The 18,494-nt window shown below is 43.8% G+C and overlaps 1 protein-coding gene across 1 annotated transcript in view; it reads right to left on the reverse strand.

The window, feature by feature from the left end:
* The window catches only part of NADK (NAD kinase), a 65,679-nt gene extending 54,683 nt beyond the window's left edge, over positions 1-10,996 (reverse strand). The window contains exon 1 of the mRNA XM_074975304.1: positions 10,954-10,996. The gene's annotated coding sequence lies outside the window, so the exon portion shown is untranslated. The remainder of the gene's footprint in view (positions 1-10,953) is intronic.
* Positions 10,997-18,494: the final 7,498 nt, after the last annotated feature.

Consider the following 18,494-nt stretch of genomic DNA (forward strand, 5'->3'; position numbering starts at 1 on the left):
CTTGGACATTCCAGTGTATCTTGCCCTGCAGGCAAGCTGGACTATGTGACAGATGGTCACTTTACACCAAAAATCACTATCATATTCAGGTTACTCCCGGACCAGTCACTTACTCCAGGTCAGTTGTATTCAGATCTCAAACCAAAGATAATGTCTGTAGCCAATCCTGTAATAAACTAATTAGAGATTTATTAACGAAGAAAAGAAATGTGTTATTTACAAGGGTAAAGCAGGAAACATACCTACACAAATGAGTTACAGTCTTAGATTTAAAAAGGTAATTTAAGATTCTATAAAGGAGATCTATATGTCCTGTATGGCTGACCCACTGTGACACTACCCAGGGTACAATCTGGACTGTTGGGACAGCTGTGTCCCTCAATTCTCCAGCTTAAGGTGCCTTTTACACTACTTTCCTGTGAGAGCAACCACTCCTGGCCTTGATCACACACAGCCTTTAGCATGCAAATTACTCCCAGCTGAGTTATAAGAGTGCTTCTAGCCAGCCACTCCTGAATTAAATTGCAGAGTGACACCAGCAAATACCCAGTCCCAGACTGTCCCCAGAAACGTGCATCTTGTACTGCCCAGTCCAAACACACTGGCTTAGATAAAACAACAAAACAAGTCTGTTAACTACAGAAAGATAGATTTAAAGTGATTATAAGTAATGAGGCATAAAAGTCAGAATTGGTTACAAAGAAAGAAAGGGTAAAACGCAAACTAATACCTAACTTAACAAGCTAAGTGAATTTAAAGCAAAAGGTTTTCTCACCATATGCTTACAGCAGTCTGGCTGGATTCTTCAGGCAGCACCCTTCCCCCGAGTTCAAAGATCCTTCTTTTGTCTTTCAGATGTTTTTGATACCATGAGTAGACATGAGGGGAAAGAGGTGATTTTTATATCTTTTCTTCCTCTTTGAGAATAGTCTCCAGCTGGAGTTCAGGTGACAGTCAGTCTGTTTATACGGGAACCACCAGCTGTTCTATTGCCAAGATGTAAATTTCTCACACACCCTTCTTCCTGACAAAAAAATGGCTGTGTAACCAGGTGATAGTCCATTTAATTTTGCTGGCACCTCGCTGAGGCATCAGTTTGTCCTTTTGTCTCTGAGGAACTGGTCTGAGCCTGCTTTTCTAAACTTGGAGCATGTCTCAGCAATGTCATACAGTAGAATCTTATAATTTTACATACAATGGTTGCCACACACATTTTACCAGGACAATAATGCTCAGTAGATTTTGAGTTTTCAAACTATACATCACAAGGCATACTTTTTACAAGACTGTGATAAATTGTGTAAAAAGGATGAACATGGAGTACAGACTGTCACACCCATGCAAGCAGCATGGGGACCTCTGACTTATGTTTAGGAATCTTTGCCCCTCGGAGCCCAGACAGCATAAAGATCCTAGTTCCTCCTTATCAGGAATTTTTATTCTCTTCACTCTAGAAGCCAGGCTGATGGGATGAGTTCATGCACAGGCCTACCTTTCCTGGAGAGAGTGAGGAATGCAGTCAACCAGGTCTCTGTCCTTTGATGCTACACAATGCCTCATTTGCCTTCAATGGGCCATCTTGTGTGCAGGACAAGCACTTTACCTTAATTCATGTTTCTCTTCCTGTTTGATGAGCTACACAATTACAGATTTACAGTGCAAACACTCAACTTAACTTGATACCATGGGATACGGATATAAATAGGATTAATACACACAGCATCCCACAAGCATTTCATAAAGTCTAAACACTAGACATTCTTATAATGCTAATATCTATTTTAACTAAACTAATCCACATGTAAGCCAGATTGATTCAGTGAGGCTGTGGCATGACTTAGCACCTAGTCTGCCAGCATCACAGTGGGTGTTCAGTCCATTTTCACCTCTCAGCTGGCAGCGGTTATTGGAAGTTTCTGGAGAGAAGTCAAGGATTCCAAGCCACTATCTCTTGTGATCTCTCCAGGTTATCTTTGGGGAACATGGTCATGTGGGGGAAGCTGGCACTTCAGTGCTCTTGCTACACCTGCTCTGTGGGGAAGGAGAAGTCATCAGTCTCCAGGGCTGTCATTCCAGCACTCAATTAATTAAACTTTACACAAAATTGTAAGATAAACCTTTACATTGCTCTTTCTCAATATAGTTGGACTCAGTCCGGACCCCTTTGAAACCTAGCAGTATGGCAATTCCTAAATCAGTGAGAGTTTTGTAACTTCAGTGGCAGTAAGATCTGCCCATTGCTTAGTGAGAAAGCATGGTCTAGCTGATAGGGTGTTGGGAGACCTAGCATTCATTATTCCTGGCTTTGCCACTGACCTGCTGGGTGACCTTGAACATGTCACTGCCTGTCTCTGTTATCCAATCTGTAGGCAGGTGATAATATACCCACCTAGTTAAAATGTTATTGCCATATATTTATTTATATCTGACAATTTTGAGCTTGGCTATGGAAATCTTGCGTACACTGGTATGACAATTTAATTTCACTCAACGAGCTGGTAGTGATCCACCACACACACCCTTTAAAGGAGTTTCAATTCTATGCAGCCCTAGCTCTTCTTGGGCAAATTGTTTGTTTGGGTTTGTTTGGGTTTTTTTATCTCATCGCTGATCATGAAGCTTGCCCCACGGTTTACTGTTTGCAGCATATGAAACCATCTGACTTAACAGGAAATGCAAAGACAGAGGGTAAGGAAATGGGCAATACAGAGTAGGCTGCTTTCAGGCACAGATTGGGGCAGAGTGAACAAACATTAAATTTTCATCTGGTTACCTGCTGAGGCTAGTTTTACACTTCTTTGATAATGATTCATGTAGCAGATCGCGGACTCACTGGTATGGCACCTCCAGCTGGTTGCCTCGGGAATTAGCTCCTTTTCAGCCTCAGAGCACCCTCTGCTGGCCAGTGTCTTGCCTGCCTCAGGCCCCCCCAAGTCCCTCCCAGATGCCAGCGCCCCTTTACCTTGGGGTTCTGCCCCAGCAGTACCCACGCTCTGCATCTCCGCTCCTAGGGGAGCCCCCGACCCTCTACGCCTACCTTGCCTCAGTGGCTACTGCCAATCATCATCTAGCCCCCTTTACCTGTGGCAGACTGCAGTCTATAATGGCCACTCATCATTGGCAAGGGAGTAGGACCTGCTGCCTTTGCCTATCCCCAGGATGCCCCTCTGCAGCCTCAGTACCTTTCATAGGCTTTCTACAAGGCCTGCAGCCTGGGGGTTTAGCAGGCTGGAGCTCCCCAGCTCCCTTTACCCTTCCCCAGCACTGCTCCGCCTCAAGTACCTTGCTCCCAGACAGCTAGCCCTTCCCACTGCAGGGCTAGAGTGATATTCCTGCAGATCCTGGACCCCCAGCCCTCTTATTAGGGCCCAGCTGGGCCCTGACTGGGGAAGCAGCCACAGCTGGAGACACCCCCTGTTCTCCAGGAGTGGGGCGGCTGCCCCACTACAATTCACTAACCCTGATATTCATAAAATAGTCCAGTGGGTGGGACCATGACATGGTTTTGACATGAAAGGTAACTGATAATACTTCTGTTGTATAAAGGTGACTAATACTTTGGTTTCTCTTCAGAGCAGACCCAGCTCTATGCCACTGGTCTATTGGGTGAACTTTGGCAAGTCACTTCTCCCTCTGCCTCAGTTTTCAATCTGTAAAAATGAGGGATAATGATAATGACCATCTTTGGAAAATGCTTTGAGATCTACAGATGAAAGGTGCTATAGAAGAGCTAGATATTAAGGTTATTAAAATCTTGGAAATCCATCAGTGCTCCTGATCAGGATTTATGAACGTCTGAAGTGAAATCCACACCGCACTTTTCATTACTCCATCCCAGGTTTTAAACAGCACACTGGGAGGTCTTAATCAGTTGTGTGTGCTTATGAGACCAAAGTAAATCCTGGATCTTGAGCTTTGGGAAATTCAGATCCCAATCCACACTTCATGCTTGCTCTAATATCTGCCATGGGATGAATCAAAAATCTAGCCAATCTCCAGTACTCCGAGAACCTTGCTCTGGCTAGTCTCTCATTCTATGATTAGCAAAATTGCTGGCTTATTCTTAGGGAGCAGCTATACTTTGAGATGGAGATGTAAATTGAAGTTTAGTTTTGTTTTGTACCATGTATTCTAGAGGGAAAAAAGTCAGATAATTTTGAAAACGTGAGCGTACAGGAAATGTAGTGAAATAATCAGTGTGTGCCTCAAAGGCAGAACTAACCAGTGGCAGCTACGGGATGATAATGGAGTTAATTTTGAACAATAAACATTACACGCCATCCTTCTATATTCAGCACTACTGAGTCAGTTAGGTAACCATCAAAAAGAGAGACAAAAAGAGGTCCAATCCTCTATTAACCATTGATTCATTTACATTAGAATTCCCCACATCTCAACCTTATTAACATTCTTCTCATGTATTTCTTTTTTTAAGCTGTAAGCCACAGCTGCTCAGATCACAGATGTATTTGAAAACCTTGTCCTTCAATACCTTTCTTCAGAACTCACTCAGGAAGTGATAGAGAAGGAAAAGGAAAAAAGCCCTTAGCCTTCCACAAAAGGAAATGTCCCCTCCTGAATGAGCTCCCAGAATGACAAGAGCAGCTGCACCCAGCCATTTAATGATCCTTCTATTTGAGGCAGGTAGCTTAGTAAGTTTCAGATAAAAGGATTAGACATTCAGAGGGATAAGACTGCACCTGCACTTACAATAGATTGGATAAAATTATCAGGGTGATCAGTCCTGCTGCTTGATGGTAGAAGCTCATCTCCAGCTGGGGTCAGGAAGGAACATGCTCCCCCATGGTCGGCTATGGGACAATTTTTTATATTAAAGGGGTTTTATATTTTCCTCTGAAATATCCCGTGCTGGCCACTAGGGGACAGGGTTCCAAAGTAAATGGAGCACTGATCAGTTCTTGAGTGGTAGATATTGACACAGTCACAGGGCTAGCTGCACCTGTGTCCCCTTTCTGGTCTCTCTCAGAGCACCCCGTCAGGTATCAGGCCTCCTACCTTTACCTCGGCTATGGTGGAATTCCACACTTTTTCCTGTCTTAGGCTTGGTCTACACTTGAAAGGTTATATCAACATAACTACATTGGTCAGGGTTCTGAAAAAAGCCACACCTCTGGGTGACATAGTTATGCCAACATAACCCTCATGCAGAGGCAGCTTTGTGAACAGAAGAGCACTTTCATCAACATACATAACATTGTTCAAAGAAGTATCGTTCCTGCACCGACTGAAAAACCCCTTCTTTCGGTGTAGGCTGTGTCTATGTTATGGGACTGTGCTGGCATAACTACACCGACACATCTATAAAGGTATAGTCTTCGTAACGTAGATATACACTTAGACCAGCCTGGGGCTACAGTACTGAATAATGCCCATCCATGACTAGTGAATCAGCATTCCACCTGCTGTCTGTCAGCTACAATACTGGCATGTAGACACATTCAGCTCTTGCCAAAGCAAGCATAACTCTAGCTGGAGTCAGTGGAGTTGGGCCTGCTTCCAACTGAGGCTGCATGCATGTGCAAGGGAGAGAAATGGAGTAACCAAAATGTGCAGCCCTGCCCACTATCCCTCAGGCAATTCTCATTCTTTACTTGTTTTGGAGTTTTCCTGGGACCCTCAGTGTTGGAAATATGGGAGCCTGCAGCCAAATACCAGGTCATGTCAAACATTCCACAGGCTCTAATAATTGGCAGAGTCTCTTTTCTGAAAAGGAAATCTGATTCTGCTCTTTTATTATGGAAAGATGCCATATAGATCTCTGTCTAAACCCTCAAGTGCTCAATTGCCCCAGTCACAAAACCTGGGTGTGACAGTTTGTACCCTTATGTTCACCCCTTCTATGATTAATTTCGTACAAAGTATGCCTTGTGAGGTATCATTTGAAAACTCATAATTTACTGACCATTATTGTTCTGGTAAAATGTGTGTGACAACACTGTCTAGAAGTATAAGATTCTACTGAATAAGACAGGTTCCAAGTCTGGGGACACAGCTTCAAACCAGTTTCCCAGAGACAAAAGGCTAGTAATGTGTAAGCCAGGTGTCATCAAATGGACTATCACCTGGTTAAAGGTGAAGAATCATAGGACTGGCAGGGACCTTGAGAGTCCAGGCCCCTGCACTCATGGAAGGATTAAGTATTATCTAGACCATTCCTGACAGGTGTTTGTCTAACTTGCTCTTTAAAATCTCCTATGATGGAGATTCCACAGCCTCCCTAGGAAGAAGGGAGGGAGAGCTCAGTGGTTTGAGCATAGGCCTGCTAAACCCAGGGTTGAGAGTTCAATCCTTGAAGGGGCCATTGAGGAATCTGGGCCAAAAATTGGGGATTGGTCCTGCTTTGATCAGGGGGTTGGACTAGATGACCTCCTGAGGTCCCTTCCAACCCTGATATTCTATGATTCTAAGGGCGAGCATGAGAAATTTAAATCTTGGCAATGGAACAGCTGGAGGCTCCAATTCAAAAGACTTTGTCTCCTGAATCTCAGATGGAGATGATTTTCAGAGAGGAAAACACCTATAAGAAGAGAGAACATAGGACATCATCTCTCCTCCCTTTCTCTCTGCCCACAACATCCTCAATGCCTAAAGGACAAGGAAAGGAGCATTGGACGGGGGAAGAGGTCCTGCTTGAATAGCATCCAGCCAGTAAGACTGGAAAAGCATATGGTGAGAGAGACATCTTGCTTTGAATTCACTGAGCCTGTTAAGTTAGCTATTAGTTGTGTTTTACCTTTTATTTTCTTGTCAAATTCTGACTTTTGTGTCTCATTACTTGTAATCACTTAATCTTTATTTCTGTAGCGTGACAAAGCTCTGTCCTTGCCTCCATGGGTCCCGCGTTTCCTGGCGGATTTCGCTAGCCTCAGAGGTTTACTGTGACCCTCCAGGTAACCCTTCTTTCTCTAGAGACAAGGGTCACAGTCTACTGAGCCATTTTCATCATAAGCCAGCAAGGGAGGTGAGGAGAAGTTATCCTTCCTTGCACAGTCTCTGTCTCGCAGTCTCAGGGATTAATCAGGGGGCAAAGGTGGTGGTGGGGGGGGGAGCCCGGGCCCACCCTCTACTCCAGGCTCCAGCCCAGGGACCCTAATAGTATCAGCTATGGTAGCTGACCTTTTAGAAACATGACATGTACAATTCCCTGGGCTACTTTCCCACAGCAGCCCTCACTTCCTCAAGCTCCACTTCACCCTTACCTCAGGGCCTCCTTCCTTGTGCCTGATATGGTGTGTACTACTCAGCCTCTCCAACAGCGCAACTTCCTCCCACAGCTCCTGACATGCACCCCCACCTGACTGACTGGGGGGGCTTTTAACTAGTTTCAGCCAGCCCCTGATTGGCTTCAGGTGTCCCAATCAACCTAGCCTTCTCCCTGCCTTCTGGAAAGTTCTTAATTGGCCCCAGGTGTCTTAATTGACCTGGAGCAGCTTCCATTTCACTTAAGCTGGTACCAGGGATTTGTTTAGCCTGGAGCTAATATATCTATCTCCCACTACTTTTCTATAGCCATCTGGCCTTGCCCTGTCACAGTAGTTAGTAAACGTGTTTTATTGTTTTATCTAAACCAGTGTGTTTGGATTCAAGTGTTTGGGAACCTCCATTTGAGATAACAGGGTTTGTACATATAATTTTTTATTAATAAAATGACAGACTCTCTCTGAGCTTGTATTGTCCAGGAGAGTACTGGGCAGTACAAAATGCACATTTCTGAGGACAAGTCTGGGACTGGGAATTTGTCAGTGTCACTCGAATATAATTCAGGAGTGGCTGGCTAGAGCACTCATAATATAGCTGGTTGTAATTTACATGCTACAGGTTATGTGTGAGTAGACCAGGATTGATTGCTTTCATAGCAAAGTAGTGTAAAAGGCACCTCAGGTTGGAAAATTGAAGGAACACAGCTGTTCAACAGTCCAGATTTTACCCTAGGATGTCACACTAGAAACTGAGGCTTTTAGGGATTGTGTGTTGATGAACTTCAGTCACCTTGAGCCAAGCAGACATCTGAGAGCATGGAGTAATTATAGGGGATAAAAATCAGACCTTGGGATGTGAGATAGACGAGTGCTTTGTGCAAACCTCTCAATCAGTGTAACAGAGGTAAAATGCTACTGAGGCAGTGCCCCCTGGTGCCCATTAGAAGGACAGTTGCTTTCTTTGATTTACTGCTAGAAGACATTTGCTAAGAAACAAATTTAAAACTAATATTAAAAGAGATTCATGTGCAGGTAGTAACTTTTTTTTTAAAAGGGTAAAAGTTATTAGAAAACAGGAGCATTTCTGGGATTCATCATAACGACTTTGAGATCTTCCTATGGAAGGCACTCCAGGAAGGCAAAGTACTTTCCGAATACTCAGTATTAAGTCTCACAGTTCCCCACGACGTATCTCAGTATTTTTATCACCATGTTACAGATGAAGCTGTTTAGTCCAGCAGAGCAAGCCATACCCGTCAGACCATCTTTCCTCCCCTTTAATAAACATAATTAAGAATATATAGGTTACCATTAAAGATCAATGATAAGGGCCTGAGCTTCTATGGATGTGTCTACACTGCAGTGTGAGCCCAGGGTTCGAACTCCTCTTCTGTATACACACACGTTGTATCCAGGGTCCCAGGACCCCACAGCGGTGGAGGGTCTGAGTCAAGCCGGGACCCAGGATTCAATCTCTATTGCTTTGCGGTGCAGACGGAGCCCCACCGAACTTGTGCTCTGGGAATCCGCCAAACAGGCACTGACTCCGGGATTGGGGGTGGGAGCTTGGGGGAAGGGGTGGAGTGGGGCCAGGGACTGGGGCTGAGTGGGGATTGAGCACCCCTGGTGAAAATTGGAAGCGGACGCCTGTGCCGCCAAAGTACCCCACAGGCCAACAGTGCAGATGCTGAAGCCCCAGGTTGGGCTCAGGGTTCAACTGTTGCTAAAATGGAGTTACAAATGAGTGTAGATGCTCAAGCTGTAGGTTAATAAATTTAGGCTAACTCAAGCTCTACTAACCTTGGGCTTGCATTGCAGTGTACACATACCCGCTATGAGTGCCCAGCACAAGTGGGTCCTGGTCCATGATGGGGGCTCCTAAGCATTATGGTAATAGAAATCTTAAATATCTGCAACCACGTCATGGCAATATTCACCTGCATAGCAATTTAAAGGACCTGTTTATTCATGTGTATGATCAGAAATAGTTTTAAAAAATAGTTTTTTCTATGAACAAGCTCCAGTCAACCCAATCTACAACAGTGTCTGGGCCTAATTCTCAGCAGCCCCACATCTTGCACAGCCATTTACACCACCAGAAAATGAGTGTGTAGTGGGCGTACAATATGCCATTCTGCTTGGGCAGCATCGAGTACTCATAGTGCACTGTTGTGACTGAATGAGCAAACCTCAGGGATACAGCAGTTTAGACACTCTGTAACCCAGAGAAAGGTTTAAATAATAGAACTTTATATCACAATTTCTGTAACCTGTAAATGAATGTCATCCATAACATGGTGTTTCCTAATTAAAGAAAGCAGTAGAGATCTATTGCTGTAATCCCAAAACACTTAATTCCAGGCAGTTCCTCAGAGCATGCAACAGGCCCCTTTTCTTGATGTAAAGCATGAACTCCTATGTACTGAGAAGTTACCTGATGTTTTCGCAAGCATTCTGACTGAAGGAGTCAGAGTTTTTACTGTATCATACATAAGCACAGGGTACAAGAATCTCTCTTGATAACATGCTAAATTAAGCCAGCCATTCACGATTAATAACCTCAGGCTCTATTTATTTGCCAAATGTGCCATTTGTTTAGCAATACTTAACGTTTGCAGAGGTATCCCCACATACCATCTACTTCAGGGTTTTATACTGCTGCCTGTCACCATGGTATCTGAGCACCTTCCATGTAAAATCACTAGCAATAGTGAAATCCCTAGTGGGCTTCATGGAATTGCTGGCAAGTTCAGGGTCAAAACTCTGCCTGGAGTAAGGGTTTTAATTTCTACTGTAAAACAACATATCCAACTTAATCACAAAAACCTGTGACCTGTTGCAATTAAAGATGACATGCAGCCCTTCTGAGGAAGGTGACAGGAAGGTTTCATCCTAGGAAAAGCTTTAAAAAAATATATAAAGTTGAAATATAATTCCACTGACTTTGTTTAAAAAACAAACAAACACACACGATCCAACAGATTTACATTTAGAGAGTTCTGTCTCAGCCAAGCTCCTCCTTCTCTTAAAGCATTAAGGTTTTTAATTTGATTTTGGTGCAAGATGCCAGCCTACATTATGACTGGGATCAGTGTGCAGAGTCTATCAAAGCAATAAACCTACCCCCCAGGTGAGAGAGTGGTCACAACTCAGACAGCAACTGAATGCCGGGAACAAAAAAGGAACAAACAAGGACAGGGGGTGAAGGTTAGGGGGTTAGCAGAAAGGAACCCAGAGGGGTCACTGAGCAGAGAAATGCCCATTGTTCTGCAAAGGCGATCGAGGAGTCAGTGGCTTTCACCCAGAGAAGCTCTGCCCAGATGCGGGAACAGAAGAAAAAAAAAAAATCCACAGAGATTCCCCCTCTTGTCCAGCTCTCTCTTCCTGGACTGACAGCCCTGGAGCCCTGAGGTCTTGCACTGAATGTGACACCACTGGCAGGCATGTGTCTCTTTACTGCAGGACCAAGCAGGAGAAGCATTGTTCCAAGGGCCAATCTCAATACTAGCAAGTGCAGAGAAACACTGCCCTCATCAACTACTTGATCTGTACTGGTTTCTTGGATGCCCTGCCAAGGTGCACATGGTAGTAGTATTTGGGCATATAAAACGTAGCCCTTTCCTGAGCTTGCCCCAGTGCCAAGATCTCCCATCATGGTAAGATGTGAAGTGATAGAAAAATTCTCCCACACCATGTAATGTGAAAATTAGGGTAATTTGGTTTTTAAACTTACCCATATCCGGAACACCTGTAGATAAGGCAGTATGTCCAGTGGTTAGAGCAGGGGCAAGGAGCCAGGATGCTGTGGTTCTATTCCCAGATTTGTCCTGGATTCACTGTATGACTTTGAGCAAGACACTTAACCTTGCGAAGAGTTACAGATGAGTTTCTCACAAGCTTTCATTTTATATCACATTAACAGCAGGTGGCAGTAGAAGCTGCTGTTTGTTGCTTTTGATCGAAACTAGCCAAACAGATTTAAATCAGTTCTGGATTGTTGTTATTTAGAGTTATTTTTTCCTCCGGATATCATCTGTGCCTCTCTGCAATATGATTAAGAGATCATGTTAGTGGAGTGGAGCAACATTACAGGATAATGGTCTTCTGCTTTCGCCTCAGCACTTAGGGGGAAAAAAATGTCGATGCGAAGCCCAGAGTGAGATCTTAAAAACAAGAGGCCATTAGGTCTGATGCACAAAGACTTCATTTAACCAACAGTATGTAATTCACAGATTAAAAGAGGAGGGGATCTGCCCAGATAGTCAAATCCTACCTAGCCTCTCACAGATGCAAAAGAGCTAGTGAGGTGTGGTTTGCCTGCTCATCATGGGCAAAATATTTTGTAGTGGGCTTTGGTAAGGCAGATGCATATATATGAAATGAAAAGGAGTACTTGTGGCACCTTAGAGACTAACCAATTTATTTGAGCATAAGCTTTCGTGAGCTCACAAAAGCTTATGCTCAGATAAATTGGTTAGTCTCTAAGGTGCCACAAGTACTCCTTTTCTTTTTGCGAATACAGACTAACACGGCTGTTACTCTGAAACCTGTCATATATGAAATGAACTCTGGTCCTGATCCCACAAGTTACTCTATCCAGGCAGACCACTGTGCCTTTGCAGGGGGCTCTGTCTTTGTGGAGCAGTTTCCAGGATCAGAGCCTGTGGTTATTCAAATCCCAGCTAGCTAAAATGCTATTTTCCCCAAATTTCAGATACATCCCTTGAGTCCTTCAGATGATTTGTATGAACACGTAAGAAAGGGTGTCTGTGCACATATTTTGTACATACTTGTAGAATTAGAGCTGCCCCATACCTTAGCAAACAGAACAAAAAACTGCAAGGCAATATATATTCACATTGCCTTATTATTAATTATATATATTAGGATAGCACCTAGAGGCCCAGTTGGGGATCAAGGCCCCAAGATTCTGGGCGCTGCGCACACACATAACAAGAGTCAGTCCCTGCCCCCAAAGAGTTGAGAGTCAATAACTTGTACCCTAAACGTTTCTAATTCTCCCAATCACCTTAGTGTCTTATTTCCCAATGCTACTAAGATTTCCCTCCGTTCATATAAGTTTCAAATTAAAACTAAACTACAATTCACAGAGCTAAAGAACAAAGTTCAAAGCCCTTATGAAGTATACTAAGCTCTCCCAAATTATAATGGCATCAAGGTAAGAGGTTGAAACCAAGACCTTGTTACAGCTCTGGGGAAAATGATGTTTTCCATGACACACAGCAAAACCTTCAACTCCAGACAGCAAGGAGAAGTGTGTGTCTGGCCATTCATGCATATAAATCCCCTAAATAATACATAGTGTTACTGTGAGCTAGTTCTTGACACACATGCTTTCTGACAGATATGAAACCTTTCTGGGGCAGTCAGCAGCAGTGCAGGGAAGTTCTCTGACGGGTGGGGTCAGAATTAAAACCAGTCCCTGGCTATTTCCTCCAATCAGTTCTAGTTTAAAATCAGCCTCCTGAAAGCTCTTGGCTTTGTGACATGGAAAAGAGAGGAAAAGGAAAGATCCGCCTAACTTTCAACTGGGATGCAGCTACCAAGTTACATAACTTTTCAGAGCGCCCAGACAGGATTATTTTATGGTCTGGTCTTCCTCCATAGAACTGAATTTCCATACTGCAAAGCATTAAAGTGACTCAGACAATACCAAGAAAAACAGGACTATGATTTGACTAGGATGAATAGACTTATAAATCCCCACTGATCTAATTGTGGAAGACATCCTATAGAAAACCTGGCAAAGCATAACTCAGAAGGATTCTCTTTTCCCAGTAGGATAAACTATAAAAATAGGAATATTTGTGTTTTCCCTCGTTTATAAAACAAGCTACAGTTGACATTTACAGTTGACATTCCATGTTACACTAATCTCACCCTGATTCTATTGCCATTGCCCTTTGCCACATGCTGCACTGTGGCAAAAAGTGACTGGGACTGCCAAGTTTCACCAGACTGAGCAAGCAGATGTGCAATGGGAAGAGCAGATTTTGAAGAGGAAGGACAGTTTGACAGCGAAATGCAGAACCATAGATCAGAAGAGCTGGCTTGTGTTCCTGACTTAGCCATCATGGGACCTGTGGCAAAGTTACAAACCTCTCTGGTGCCTCAGTCTCAGCATCTCTAAAATGGGGATAACATCAACCTCACAGAAGTGAGGAGAGGCCCTATTCATTGCTTGTTGTGCTTTGAGAAGTTTGGATGGAAAAGAATATGAAAGGGTAAAGTATTAATCTTTATGTGGCAGCAGCAGGTAGATTAAAGCAAAAATATACCTTTGGGGATGGCAGGAGTTTTTCCCCTTCATAAATTTCTTTTAAAAAAGGAAAAAGGGAAAACCCAAAAAGGTTTGGATTTGAAAGCTTCTGTGCAGTGTTTGCAACTGGAACAGTTCTGTGCTAGTGCAACAGAGCCAGGAAGCGAAACTACCTGCTTAACTGGCCATTCTGAAAGCAGTTAAAATGAAAATAAAGCAGTGAAGAGTTATATTTTTAATTAAGTAATAATCTAAAGTATTCAGAGAAGAGATAGGGACAGTTTAGATAAATATATATATGCATTTAATCTTCCAAGCACATTTCATCTCTGTGCAATCTGTAAATATTAACTAATGATAGGGTCTGAGTTGCAGGGGTACTGAGCGCTCAACTCCATTTGACGTGAAAGGGAGATGCAGCTCCTTAACACCTCTGAAAGATCAGGCCCAGAATTGTTAACTTGGTTTTTTAACAAATAGTGAGATGCTGAGAAACCACTAGGAGCCAATTATACGTAGCCATCACTGCAAATTCCAGCTAAATCAGAATGGGTGGAGGGCTTTCATTTCGACTTCAGTCAGAAAACAGACTCTAATTGAGTATTTCTGGCTAATTTAGTCTTGGTGTTTAGAACTGTGTGGCTGGCTTCAAAGTACAAGAATGATCCATTCACTTATGAAGTACACTTAGCCTTTAGTTCCAATAGAGCCATTTCTTAGGCTCTATTTTTAATTGTTGGCATCTTGCATTTCTGCTCCTTTTTTCCCCTGGTGCCAACATCTAACACCATCACTTGACTGTAGCCAGTCACGGAATGAGGAAGATGGGTCTCACTCAAAGAAACCTCCAGCTGTTGATCAAAGAAGTCACAGGAGACCAGATTCATCAATATAAGCGGATCAGCTTCCACAGTTCCTCCTCTCCTAAACCTCACAGCCTGATACTTACTGGAATGGTCCAAGGGCCATCCCTTCTGTCATGCTGTCTGGGGTGGCTCGTGACTTTTGAGTGTCTACCTCAGGGCAAACTGTTGGTGTGTTTTATAATTAGATTTCACCAAGCCAGCAACAAATGTGAACTCCTGGGTCACTCACTGTAAGTCTTACCATGGAGTCACAGACAGGCCACTTAGACTCTCCAGTCTATCTTGCCCCTCAGACAAATTGGACTTAGTGATAAATGGTCACTTACACAAAAAATCACACCACGTTCAGGTTCCTTCCAGTCGCCAGAGAGCTGTCACTTACCCCCAGATCAGTTGGTACCTAGATCTTACACCAAAGACAACGCCTGTAGCCAATCCTGTAATAAACTATCTAAAAGTTTATTAATTAAGAAAAAGAAATGGAGTTACTGACAGGTTAAAGCAAGCAAATATATACACACAAATGAGTTACCATCTAAATCTTAAGAGTGGCAGAGTTGTAGTGATTTGTCAATTCAAAGTGTCTTTCAGGGCAACTCCAGGAGGCAGCCCCTGGGGATCTCTGGCCCTTCAGAGTTCAAACAGCCAAAAATATGGAAAATTTTCCTGTGACTTGGTTTTATTTCCTTCATTCAGCTTCCTAGCCCACAGGATGAGCTTCCTTGCACATAGCATTTCCCAGGTGCGATAGGGCCATTAACCAATCCTTTGTATTGTGATGGCCCATCTGAGTTTGATAGATGGATGGGGAGGAGGGGATGATTCCCGTGCCTGAGTTCATAAGTTCAGAGCAAATGTTTTCAAAAAGTTATAAAGCAAATGTACATATTTTCTTATAGCATGGAATACAGACATTACAACTGAGATTAATGCATTCAGCAACTAATAAGCATTTCATACTAAATACATTCTTATAAAATTAATACCTATTTTGAGCAAAACTAACATACAGGCGACCTGGTCTGGTCTCCAGCTATGAGGTTGTCAGTTCTTAGCTAATGCTTACAACCTGGTCAAGAGCTGGCATCTGGCCTGCCAATATCACACCTTCATTTTTCTCTCTCACACTAAACAGGAGTGAGATCTGCAAAGGCTTTTGGGAGCTAGAGGGTTAACACACATCTGAAACGTGTAATGGACCAAATGCGGAGAAGTTCAGCTAAGTGATGTGGTCATCTTTGGAAGTATTCCCAGCTCCCTCTTTAGTGCAAACTAGTGTCCATCACTTCAGACAAGGAGCTCTCTTTCCTTGGATGTTTATTGTTCATTCAAGAGCACTGAACTCTACTGGGGTGATGGAGATGGTAGCTGTTTAAATAGCAGTGAAAGGTGCTCCAAGATGCAGGGGAAATGGGAGAATCAGGGCTTTTGCCTGGACCCAAACCTGCAACCCAATCGCTTCTCACTTTGTCACCAGAAGCACAGAATTATGAAATGGTGGTGGTGGAAAGTTGTGCGCTAAAAATAACTACCACCACAAGGCTAGATTCTTCTCCCTCTCAACGCTATGAGAAAACACCCTTTAGCTTCAAAGAATGCTTGATCACTCCTTAGTTTGGCTTGGTGCTGTTGACACAATGCAAGATGCACATGTCTTCCCAGGCTTTTCTGTGGGAGGGGAAAATGATTGAAGTGCTACGGTAGGGATGTCATTGTGGGAGGTTTGGTTTTAGTTTTAATAAAAGTTCCAGGTTTGTCCTGTTCTGTGATTTGACTGGAAGTGTACACAGTTTACAAACCTGCACTGTACCTCACACCCAGGATGGTGCAGACTTAATGTAGATCAAAGTAATGTATAACAAAGAGACCGCGATACATATCTAGTCCAGTCCCCTGCACTGAGGCAGGACTAAGTATTATCTAAAACACTGGTTCCCAAACATGTTCTGCCGCTTGTGCAGGGAAAGCCCCTGGCGGGCCAGGCTGTGTACCTGCCGCGTCCGCAGGTTCAGCCAATCGTGGCTCCCAGTGGCCGCGGTTCGCTGCTCCAGGCCAATGGGAGTTGCTGGAAGCAGCATGGGCCAAGGGACGTACTGGCCGCAACTTCCAGCAGCTCCCATTGGCCTGGAGCAGCGAACCGTGGCCACTGGGAGCCGCGATCGGCCAAACCTGCAGACATGGCATGTAAACAAACCGGCCCTGCCCGCCAGGGGCTTTCCCTGCACAAGCGGCAGAACAAGTTTGGGAACCACTGATCTAGACCATCCCTGACAGGTGTTTGTCTATCCTGTTCCTACAAACCTCCAACGATGGAGACTCTACAACAAGGGTGGCCAACCTGAGTCTGAGAAGGAGCCAGAATTTACCAATGTACATTGCCAAAGAGCCACAGTAATAGGTCAGCAGCCCCCCCCATCAGCTCCCCCACCCTGCTCCCAGCGCCTCCCACCCACCAGCAGCCCCACCGATCAGCGCCTCCCCCTCCCTCCCCACAGCTCCTGGTCAGCTGTTTTGTGGCATGCAAGTAGCTCTGGGGGGAGGGCGGAGGAGCGAGGGCAGTGCAGGGTCAGGGGAGGGGGCAGGGCCTGTGGCAGAGCCAGGGGTTGAGCAGTGAGCACCCCCTGGCACATTGGAAAGTTGGCACCTGTAGCTCCAGCCCCAGAGTCGCTGCCTATACAAGGAACCACATTAACTTCTGAAGAGCCACATGTGGCTCTGGAGCCACAGGTTGGCCACCCCTGCTCTACAACCTCCCTTGAAAGCCTATTCCAGAGATTAACTACCCTTACAGTTATGTTTTTCCTAATATCTAACCTAAATCTCCCTTGCTGCAATTTAAGCCCATTACTTCTTGTCCTTAGCCACTGAGGCCAGGTTATCATCTCTCTCTTTATAACAACCTTTTGCATACTTGAAGACTTATATTCACCCTTGGTCTTCTTTTCTGCAGTTTCTCACACACCTGGATATTTTCGTGTCCCTTATTTTAGGTCTTTATGCACCATTGTACATGGAGAGGGACAGGTGGGCCTAAAAGAATTGTCTTATGGAGGTAAAATGCCCAATCCAGACATGAGAGATTCCTCAATTGTTTTGAATAGGCCATCACAATCAAGAGAGCTTATCTTTTAAAAATAAAATAAAATAGAAAACCCAAAGAAAACACGTTGACTTGCCCTAACCTGGAAGTGAGGAGTGCTGTGAGTGTGCATTAATTGTCTTGTATAAGCCGAAATGATTTTTGTATTGATCTAGGTAACAGGAACTTGTGGGTATTTATACTGTAAGCTGGGTAGTTTTACACTGTGTGCGCACCTGGAGTCTGAGATAGGGATAAGTCATCAATAAAAAATGAACATGCTCACTTATTTTATTTAGAAAGTATAGTTCACAACTGATGTGTGGCAGGTTTCTGGATATAAAGATTCTGTACATTGTGTGGTTTACTGTAATATAATTGTGCTAGAAAACACATGCAACTTCTGATATTATCCGATTTAAATGTAATCAGTGCTGGTAATATAAACGATGCTCTACTGTAGTTCAGTGCAAGGCAGATGGTTTAAAAAGCACTCAAGATATCAGAGTTCAAAGAGGACCCTCACCAATAGCGTCAACTCTTCTAGATTTCCGATGTTTTAAGCACTCTGGAGATAGCAATATTTAAGGAGGCAAAAAGCATCAGCAGCTCCTATAAGTTTGTGATGGGTGAACACTAACAGTTTGATTTTAAATCCATAAGTTCAGGCAATTCTTCTAATCATATTCACAGATGGGTCTACAAAACTGGGCTGGGTTAGTATTGTGGATAGCAGACCCTTTCAGAAGGAGAGAAGTATGTGAAAACGAAGATGGTTAACCACAATATTTCAAACCTCAAAAAGAACCCTGGGCACAGGTTGAGGGAGGAGGCATATATCATATCATATATGTAAACAGTGGATGTACCCATTTCATTTTGATGTCTATTGAAACTCTTGTACCACACCCATTACCATGGTTTTCTGAGTATCTGACAGGTGCTAATGTACACGTGGCACAGGTTTGGAGCGGTAGTAACCTAAAAGGGCAGGCACAGTCTAAAAGCATTTTAAATCTAGAAAGGGAACAAGAAAATATTTCTAAGAG

Source organism: Natator depressus, chromosome 18, assembly GCF_965152275.1.
Source record: "Natator depressus isolate rNatDep1 chromosome 18, rNatDep2.hap1, whole genome shotgun sequence".
Taxonomy (NCBI): Eukaryota; Metazoa; Chordata; order Testudines; family Cheloniidae; genus Natator; species Natator depressus.